Raw genomic sequence first — 9,704 nt, 5'->3', positions numbered from 1 at the left:
GTTATCACACTGCGAGCTGGATGTTGCTCTCAACATTTCTTGCATCCTGTTTTACAACCATTTGTGGAGCTACTTTTTTGTACTAAGTTAATGATACAATTTTCTAAATACAAAGATCACTCTCTGATTTTTGTTTTCCAGCAAAGTCATCTTTGATTCTTGTCTCCTGAAGAAGAAATGTGCACTCTGCTCCAGTAACAGTGCTTTGAAATGGCTCCCATCCTTCCACTCCCAGGCTGTGGGTATCTCGCAGGATAAATCTGGAGAAGCTGTAGAGCTCAGATGATTTTTGGCAAGTGTCTTTTCATCATAAAAATTTTATTTTTGGGTCATTCTTCAGCTGCTGCCTTCTGTGAAGGATAAAGATGCCAATTTTATGTCTTTTATTATGTATTCTCCAGTAGTCTTTTCTACTTAGAGCAGAATTAATGGGAACTCTGACAAAAGATAATGTGAGGTGGAGACGGATGGAGGAGGAACCAAGGTGGACTGTGACCTTAGGCTGAAAGACAGAGCTCAGCTTTTTGTAGAGTGGTAATTTTCATGGGAAGAGAAAAAAAATTGAAAAATAATATAGATGGTGGGGAAGTGGTTGTGGGGTCTGTGAGGGTGACAGGGGGAACTGGGATGGTAACCAGTGCTGCTCTGCTGTCTCCAGCGATCAGGTCTCGCAAGAGGGGTGAAGGGAGAGACTTGTTTTAATTAATTAATCCAAGGACACAGTTTTGGACCCCAAGCGCAAAGCTTTGCCTTGCTGGCGAGACGAGAGCGGGGCAGGCGGTGGGTGAAATAGCAGCACGGTAGGAGCGGGACTCTTCCCCCACGGCTTCCTCTTTCTGAGGAGACAGGCGGGGTGTGGTAGGGGATCTGCTGGACCGGAGAGGGCGGGCGGGTACCGGAGGTCTCAGGGAGGGAGCCCCGGACCCGCAGGCCCCGGGCCTCCCCGCAGGCCCCGCCGCAGCCGTTGCCCCGGGCAACCGTTCCGCGCAGCCCCGCCCCCCCCCCCCTCGCGGCCGTGACGTTAGCGCAGGCGCAGGGGGGAGGTCTGGGGGCGGGGCTGGGCGCGTGCGTCAGCGGGTGCGGAGCGAGGGGCGGGGCCGTTTAGCGCATGCGCGGATGCCAAGGTTGGGGAGAAAGGGAGGGGGGCCAAGGCCGAGGGGCTCCCTTCGCACGCTCGGCTTCGATTGGCTGGCGGTTCCCTCGGCGGCTTTCTGATTGGGCAAGCCTCCCGTCACTCAAGGCTTCCACGTTTCCTGGCGCCCCGCCCACCAACTGCTCTCCGTCAGCGGGCGCTCTGATTGGCGCTGCCGCCCCTTGGCTCCGCCGCGCTGCCCAATCGGCTCGCGGCGCCGCAGGATCGGGTCGGCGGTGAAGAATGTAGACCCGGCCGCTCCCCATGGTAAAACAAAGTAATCCAGAGAGGCTGGGTGTTCAAACCGGGGTGTTCCCAGCCCCGCCGCCGGGCGTAGCCTCACCTGGTGTTTCCCGACCCTTTCCCCCTCATGCCGGCCCCGCCTGGCTCGGCTGAGCTCCCTCAGCGACTCCCGAGTTGCCAGGAGAAAAGAGCGGAAGGATATATTTGGAGGGGAGAGCCCTGCGTTGCTTGAGGAGAGAGAGTGTGACAGGAGAAGTAGTTCCGGCCCCGATTGGGCCTTGTTTCCCAAAAATAGCGCCCAGCGGGTATCCGTGCGCCGGTGTCAGTGTCTCCTCAGGAGCCTCAGCGGGGAGGAGGCAGGAGCGGCGGCGAGAGAGGGGACGCGGGCGGGTGAGTGAGCGAGCGAGGGGGGTCCCCGGTTTTGGGGACGAGCAGGAGGTTGGAGGAGCGTTCCCTGGTCACGTCGGCTCCGGCGGGTGGCGAGAGTCGGAGGCGAGGAGCGAAGGGAGGCGAACGAGGAGGGTCGGAGGCAGGGGCAGCGGGTGACGGGCGGGGGCAGCCGTTGTGGGGGGGGCGGCTCGAGGTGAGGGAAATGTGGGAGAAGGAAGGTCCCTCCCGCTATCCCCTTCCCGTTCTGCCGTGCCGACGGCGGCGGAGCGGAGCGGGGGGTGCTGGCGGGGAAGTTGGTGCGGGGGGCGGGCGGGGGAGGGGCGCGGGGGCGGCGGGCGCGGGGTCCGGCGGGTGGGCGAGTTCCCCGGGCCCGGGGCCTCTCCAGAACTTCCTGCACCGCTCGCTGGAGGAGAGGATGGACATTTATGGACCAGGCCAGCGCAGTCTGCCCGGGGGCTGGTGCACCAGGGAGAGAGGGTGGGGTACGAGGCCCTGGCGTTCGGGCAACACTGAGGTAAGATCGTCTTCGCCTGGGTGGCCAAGTTCTGTGCTCGGGGTGTGTGTGTGTGCGCCTGGAAAGGCGGGGAGGAAAAGTACCTTTTGTCCTGGCTTCTCGGCAGCCACGTTGGGTGAGCAACATCACGTTTAAAAACAAAACAAAACGAAAAAAATCCCTCCCTCTTAGGAGCCTGCCCGTGGTGTACGCTAGCGAAAAGGATCGGGGGTCGGAGAGGAGGTTGGAGATAGGAATTGTTGAAGTACTTGTCCACCGCATAAAGGTGTGTTGCGAATGGGAGGAGAAACTGTTCGCTAATGTGTAAACTAGAGGATGTTTTGGCCAGAGGAGGAATAGATTGAAGGTTCAGCTGTGTTGTGCTGCAAGGAGGATTTTGCGTTCGGCAGCTCAGCTCTGTGCAGAAGTCGTGACGATAAGAAAGAAAACTGTTCTATTTCTGACGGGCAAGACAGTGAATTCTTTTGAATTTTTAGAGCTTTGTTTTCCAGTAAATTTTCACCTGCTTTTGAGATGAAAGGTGACGAAGAGGTAGAATTGCTTACAGAAGCTAAACCATAGCGATTGGTTAAAAAGTGATTAATTTCAGAGGTGAGAAACTGGAGTTCTGTAGGGAAAGCAGACAATTTAAGAAGTGCAATTTTTTAGTGTTTAGTGTAAAACCGTTGTATCCCATAGTCATCCAAAGACTAAATTTATTATGAAAAGTGGGGGAAAGGGATTGAGAAGCACAAAGGAGCAACAAAAAGGAATAATTTTTCAACAATAGTAGGGAAAAAGGTGCTTTGTGGAATTGGAAATACAGACAAGTATTTTAAATGTTTTTACACTCTGAATTTTTACATAGCATGAGGAAGGCTATAAGATTTCAAAGCTTATTATGTTACTGTCTACATATAATTGCTCCTTATACAAGTCTTTTTTCATTTTTAGGAATCGGGTATCTGTATTTTGACAGATATTTCTGTTGTCATGTTATTGCTAGCTAGTGTTTAAATAACCTGCACAAAAGGTGTCAGAGCAACATTCCTATAATCTATTCAGTCTGGTTTTAAAATTATTTGAAATGCTTATCTCCACCTCTTGGATGTAGGAATGTAATCTTTGGTTTTTTCCATCTCTGTAACAACTGACTTGCGTTTGGGGGAGAAGTGTGAAGTTCCTCTTTTAAACTTAATTTGTTCGTGTAGGTGCTGGGATATGTGCGAGATGACATCTCTTTCAATTATATAATTTAGAAGAATTGTAATAAGGGATGTAATGTTAACACTTTTGGTCACTTAAGGGCATAATTATAAAATGATATCTTAAAATTCTGTACTTTTTTAGCTAGCAAAATAAATTCAGAAAATGGATCTATTTGTCGTGATGTTAAGACATTCTACTAGTGCTGGGCAGTTGGAGATTGAGGGTGTTCAGTTTGGAATTTAGAAAGGAAAATAACCCAGTGCCCCTGTTAGTTATTTTTCTCCTCCATAATTTTTTCTAAATCTGTAGTTGACGTAGTCCACCAGTAGTAGTAGAGGAGTATTAGCAGTAAATGAACGCCTTCAATGAGAGACTGTATCTACCTCAGAACAATTTTAGTCTTTCTATGCCAGTGCAGTTCATCTTAACCAGTTTTAATATTTTAGTATCTCAAATGATTTATTTGTGAGAAGACATTTACAGATTGTAAACTCTTGTAGAACTATATTGGCCTTTAGCCTGTGTGCTTGCTTGTTCAGCTTCGTTTTTTGAGTGTGTATTTAAACCATTGTGGTTACACCTCACCTCTTAGATGAGTCTGCCCATAAAATGCTTTGCATATGCATAGATATCTTTATTTGGAATCCTGTAATTTCACATAACATTACTTTCTCTGTGAAACAGGAGGTGAAGAAACAAGTGACAATTGGATTTTATGGAGCTATATAAACTGATCTACAGAACTGAATCATGTTGGACTAGTAAGATAAGGACTTGGCCAAATTAAAACTTGAAATAATTCTGGAGAATAAAATGGCTTATTATGGAGTAAGACCTGTTCTATTTAGAAGCCTGATTCAAACTGAATTAGATGTCCTTTACCTGAAACTGGTTAATGTGGGCAGAAAAGCTTTTAAGTTTTAGAATTTTAGCCAAGTTTGTGAAATAACTTGTTGATGGCATTCTGCATTCTCTGTATTCTGAGCCTGAGTGCTGTTTCAGGGTCTAGAAGCACCATGCAAATTTTTGAGCAGTGCCATGCTACTTTGCCTGCTCTCATAGCAAAACACAGCTGATTAATTCTCTAATAGTAGTAAAAGTAGTGTAGTATAATGCTATGTAATGTGTGAATCTGTTTTTTCCAAATACTTTGTGTAAATAAGACATCCCTTGCATTTGTGATAACTGTAGTTTGTTAGGCCATGCATGAGAGATGTCTATGTTTCAGCTCAATTTCAAATAATATTTTTCTTAGGATTTTCATTAGCACATACTGTTCACCTCACAGAAGTCTTAAATTTTTACTTTTAAAGGCTGCAGGATTAAATACTCTGTGTAGACCTTAGACTTTGCACCTATTCAGAAGGACAGCAGACTGATAATACAGAACACTGGGAAATATTTTTCTTTTTCATGGAAAGAAAACTTAGTTTCAGTTAAATTTGCCCATCATGTTGTGACGTATAAGCTATGTAACTTCTTAATGCTCAAAGTGGCTTTATTTAAGATTGGGATTTTTTTGTATTTAAAAGGTACTATTTCACATTTGTAACAATATTGTCCAGTTCTTCAAGTGGAAGAAAAGTAAAAATCTTGGTCTGTGATTAGTATGGGTGAATTTTGGAGCATTTTGTTTAGTGTTCAGATTTCATTCCTACAGATCTAGTAGTGTAAGCAGGGAAAATAAGTGTGCTGTTCCTCTCTTTTAATGCAGTAATTATTTGGAGGGACAAGCCAATGTGGTACTGAATGTGGGTTTAGTTTAACTCTTTATCCTGTCTTGTGAAATGAATGAAGTCTCCGAAGGTGCAGTCAAATCCTGATCCTGAAATAACTAAATAGAGTTGATGTTTTCCCTGAATGTTTACAAGGTGGTTTTTGTGTCTTATGAAGGTTATAAGACTACAGCAAGACTTTTTTTTTTTTTTTTTCTTCCCCCAAGTTAATTTTGTTGACCTTACAGTAAAAAGACTGTAGGAACCTTTTAGACAGCTAATGAAAATACATTTTAGGTTATTGATGCAGTGTCTAATGAATGAACAAAATAGTATTACGAAGAATTAAAAACATACTTCAGCTGTGTAGTGTGACAGTTACCCAGCATGTGTTCTGTGGTAGAGTACCAGCTAATAAATAATGCCATGGAGGGTTAAGTTTGTAGCCTGCAGTAGTGTAGTTTGCTTTGTTTATTTTAAAGTAATCATCTGATCTAGATTTTTAGTTCTTACCACCCCCCTCATGTGCTGCATTCTCATTTTAACATGAGAACTTTTAAGTTACTGGTTATAGAACTGAAAGGAAGGTTGTTGTTTTTTTCTTCTATATTAAGGGACTCCTTATTTATGTTTATCAATTGTATAGTTTAGACTTATGTTTAATGGTTCTGATTTCTTTATCCTTAGCTCCAATATGTTTTCCTTTAGGACCATAAACTGTTGTACTGTGTACTTTTATTTCCATTTGGCACTAAAAAGGAATTTATACCTTGCAAGACAATTTTTCATGAGATTTCATTTCCATCCTGACAAAACAGTCACCAAGTTGGAATATTTTACATGGTATGTGTGGTAATCTTCCTTTCTCCTTTTCTGCTTAATCTGAGGCTGCAGTGAAGAATTAGGCAGAATATGACTGTCAGCTAAATTTTGTGGCTGGTCTTTTTCCCACATTTTCATGCAGAAAAATATAGAACCTTTTATACAGAAAGTACTGTGCTTTTTGTTCCCCACATGTTGTACAGCTGTGCCTGTATGAGAAGAAAATACATCCATCTTAATAAGAGTGTGATTAATTGAATTATTTTTCAGGGAATTAACTACTTTATATTCAAAACGTTAGTGATGCTTAATTAGGTAGGTCTCCCAGTAATATTTGTCTCTGTCTCTGAAGAGCTGTTGAATTCTGCTGACATCCTTGTGGGCCAGCTTACAGACTTAAAAGTGCATTCTCTATTGCTTTGTGCTTAGCTGGATTTCACTAGTAGTTACTAAGTATTGTTACATACCTGTTTTTAGTATACTAAGATAAAATGTGTTAAGGAATCATCAGCCAAGCATAGTTGTGGAAAGGTGCTTTTGTGTTCCAGGCATTGATAAGAGAGAATCTTTCCTTTTTTTTTTTTTTTCTTTTTTTAACGTTTTTTTTGTAGATTTTTTTTTTTTTTTAAAAACAACGAGCTAAATAACTAGGAGAAATATGTTTGCCTTCACTATGATGGTAATAGATCACCTAAAAGGGTGGGATGTAGAATGGATGTGTTTGTGCTCATCTTACTTTTATGATAATAATAGAGAGGAAGGAGGATTTTTTCCATTTACTTGACAAATCCCTTCAAGTATTTTTGAAACTCAGCTTCATGCTTCTAACAGTGTAATTTAGGATTGCATGGATTCCACTAATGTTATTTTTATTGTTTGAAAGCTAACCATAGACCTGTGAGAATGCCTAAAGCAGATAGGTCATTTTGATACCTGCAGTAGTACTTGGAGGCTGTGGTCAGTGTCAGTATTGAGTGCTGTACCAGTATACACAGCCCTGATCTTGCATTTCTCTGTGATCACTTATAATGTTTTGAAGTTCAAGAGGATAAATATTAATCTTTTAGAGATATAATTATGTGAGCACTGTTATCACTGAGCTATGCTGTTAAGCATTTCTTTGTTGAAAATGCTGGTACATAGCTTTGAGAGATCATTTTGGTATCCCTTATGATGCATAAAATTATTGTGAGTGTAAAGAGATGAGATGTTGAAGAATTACAGACAGTTGTAAGAGTGAGTAGTTAACATTGAGAGACTCACAAATACACCACACACATACAAAAAGATGAAGGGTCTTAAACTGCAGACCAGACTTACCTTGGCAGTGTGCATTAAAGAAGTCATTGAAAGGTGAATTTCCCCCCCTCTATCAGCCAAGTCTGTAATTCTTCAGTCCAGGAGACTGAGGAAGATGTTATAATTTTTATCAGATGTTAAAAAAAACCAAAGTGAGTAATATTAAGGAAGCACCTTTCTCCAGTTGTTTTGAGTTGTATTTAAGTGACCACCTTACTGTTGTGGAAAACTTTTATAGTATTGCTCAGACTCATTGTATGAGGTTATCAACATTAAGGACATCTTGTTTTTGGTATCATTCTTTCACAGCAACTGCCCTCTTCCTGATATGACTGCATGCATCCTGTTTTAAAGCAAGCTGACAAGAATGACTGCTAATAAGTTGGTGGATATAGCTGTTCAGAATTGTGGCTTTTTTCAGTGTGAGCATTTAAAGCACTGTGTCTTCTGAGGATATTTGAGAAACTAAGATGTTCCTTCATCACTGTGCTTGTATTATGTTGTCATGCAGCAAGGGTAATAAATTTTTCAGTTACTAAATGTTTCTGTTTTTCCTTGAAGCTGTTAAAATTATTGTGTAATGATAGGAGCTTTTATTTGCAATCGATGTCAGAAATTTCTGCTCAGAAGCCTGTTGGTGTCAGGGTAAAAGAGGGCAAAGTAAAAGGTGTGGCAAGAGATATGGTGTTCCCTTTCTGCTAGAATTTTTGTGCTTATAGTGTGGATTTGGCAATAAACATACAAACTTAGCTAGTTGGCTTTTGGGATTTGAAGCTTTTGAGTGCAGAAGGAGGATTTCCTCTGAGAGACTTCCTCTGAGAGACTCCTGTTTTTCTCTTGGAGTGTTAGGGTGTAGTTCTTTTCTGTTTTGTCATCTTGTACTTGCCTTTGTAATATTCAAAATAATGGTATATTATCCTCTTGTCACTGAAATATATATGAAGATCTTTGCTTTGAGAGGTGTTAGGCTTGATTATGAAAAAAATGCCAGCAGTAAAAATATTAATAGTTTCCATTAGGAAACATTACGTCCTCCTTCAAGGGAAGGAGACTAAATCCTTCATGTCTGAAGAGAGGTGTGGAGGCAGGTATTCACCTGCATTTTATGTTTGCAGAAGTTCTGGATACTGACACAAATACTCCAGAAATTCACCAGGAGGACATAGAAACTCTTTATCAAAGAGTAATTCTCAGTTTTGAGTATCTGTTGTTTGTTGCAAATATGAAAACTGCTAACTTGAATAGCCACTGAAAAAATAATGGGAAATTTACCAGTTGAATTAACTGAAATTAAAAGAATACTTTATTTTGCCAAATCTATATTACAAAATTAGAAGTACAGAGCTCTTGTTCTCAGTGAAGGACACACAGAAATGAAAAATTCCCTCAGACTTTTACATGGATTTAATATGAACTGAAATTTGAGAGGGGGGGAACAAAAAGAGATAGGAGATAATGTTAATTTTTTTTTCCTTTAAAGAAAATAAGGTATTGATCAATGTTTCTGTTACCACTGTTAATTCATTAGCTTCAAGGAATAAGTAAAATGTAGGGTTGAAATGATTGGAGGTTCTGGATTTTGAAACAGGAGCAATCAATATTCCTGGATGCTGGAGTCAGTTAGATGATTCCTGCAGATTAGGAGCAAAGTATTTTTAAAGAAAAATTATTTGTTCAGGAGCTGAAATAGAGCTACGGGAGAGTTGAAAATTTCAGGAACTATTACTGTCATAGCATTCTGAAGGGTGCTCATAGTGACTCCTGGTTGGAATTTTTTATTTAACAGGCTTATCTACATAGGCTTGGACTCAGAGTGAGATGAAATGTAACTGGATAGCCCACAGTTACTCCCTGCATTTCAGTAAATCTTCCTGCAGATACTTTTAGCATGTTATATATGAGACTTCTCAAGTTCAGTGGTTTTGCAGTCTTTTTTTCTCTATTTGTAGACAGACTCCCTATATGTTTTTGCTGAGAAGATGGACTCCTCTACTGTCAAGTTAAGCCAAGTGGTGGCATGCTTGTTTTCATAATTATCTTTTGAGGATGTCCTAGGATTACTTCATGAACTCTGTTGTTGTCAAGTACATGTCAATTTATGAGGAATAGTCTGTTAGCACAAGGTACTTATAAAACTTGCACCAGGTTCTATCAGAAAATAATGGAGTCCTTAATTTCAGAAGATGTGATTGCAGAAGGGATTGGAGAGACCCAAGTTCAAGGAGACCCAAGTAAACCCCTCTTTTTTTTTTAAAAGATAAACTATGGAAAGGACTTGCCCCATGTTAGGAGGTTATGATCTAAGCCCAAATCTGTGTGGTCATGTTATGAGCCCCTGTAGCACCCTCTGGTGATCCAAGCATGCTTGTGCAGCAGTCGGGGTCCTGGTTGAGCTTCTGAA

The 9,704-nt window shown here is 41.8% G+C and overlaps 1 protein-coding gene across 6 annotated transcripts in view; it reads left to right on the top strand.

Annotated features, from left to right (window-relative positions):
• Nucleotides 1-1,330: 1,330 nt before the first annotated feature.
• MEF2A (myocyte enhancer factor 2A) overlaps nt 1,331-9,704 on the top strand; it is an 80,035-nt gene continuing 71,661 nt past the window's right edge. For all 6 annotated transcript variants that reach the window (XM_071754235.1, XM_071754233.1, XM_071754236.1 and 3 more), the window contains exon 1: nt 1,331-1,765. The gene's annotated coding sequence lies outside the window, so the exon portion shown is untranslated. The remainder of the gene's footprint in view (nt 1,766-9,704) is intronic.

The sequence above is a fragment of the Heliangelus exortis genome, chromosome 11 (genome assembly GCF_036169615.1).
Source record: "Heliangelus exortis chromosome 11, bHelExo1.hap1, whole genome shotgun sequence".
Lineage (NCBI taxonomy): Eukaryota > Metazoa > Chordata > Aves > Apodiformes > Trochilidae > Heliangelus > Heliangelus exortis.
The sequence above is the reverse complement of the archived record's forward strand: the minus strand, read 5'-3'. Positions and strand labels throughout refer to the sequence as shown.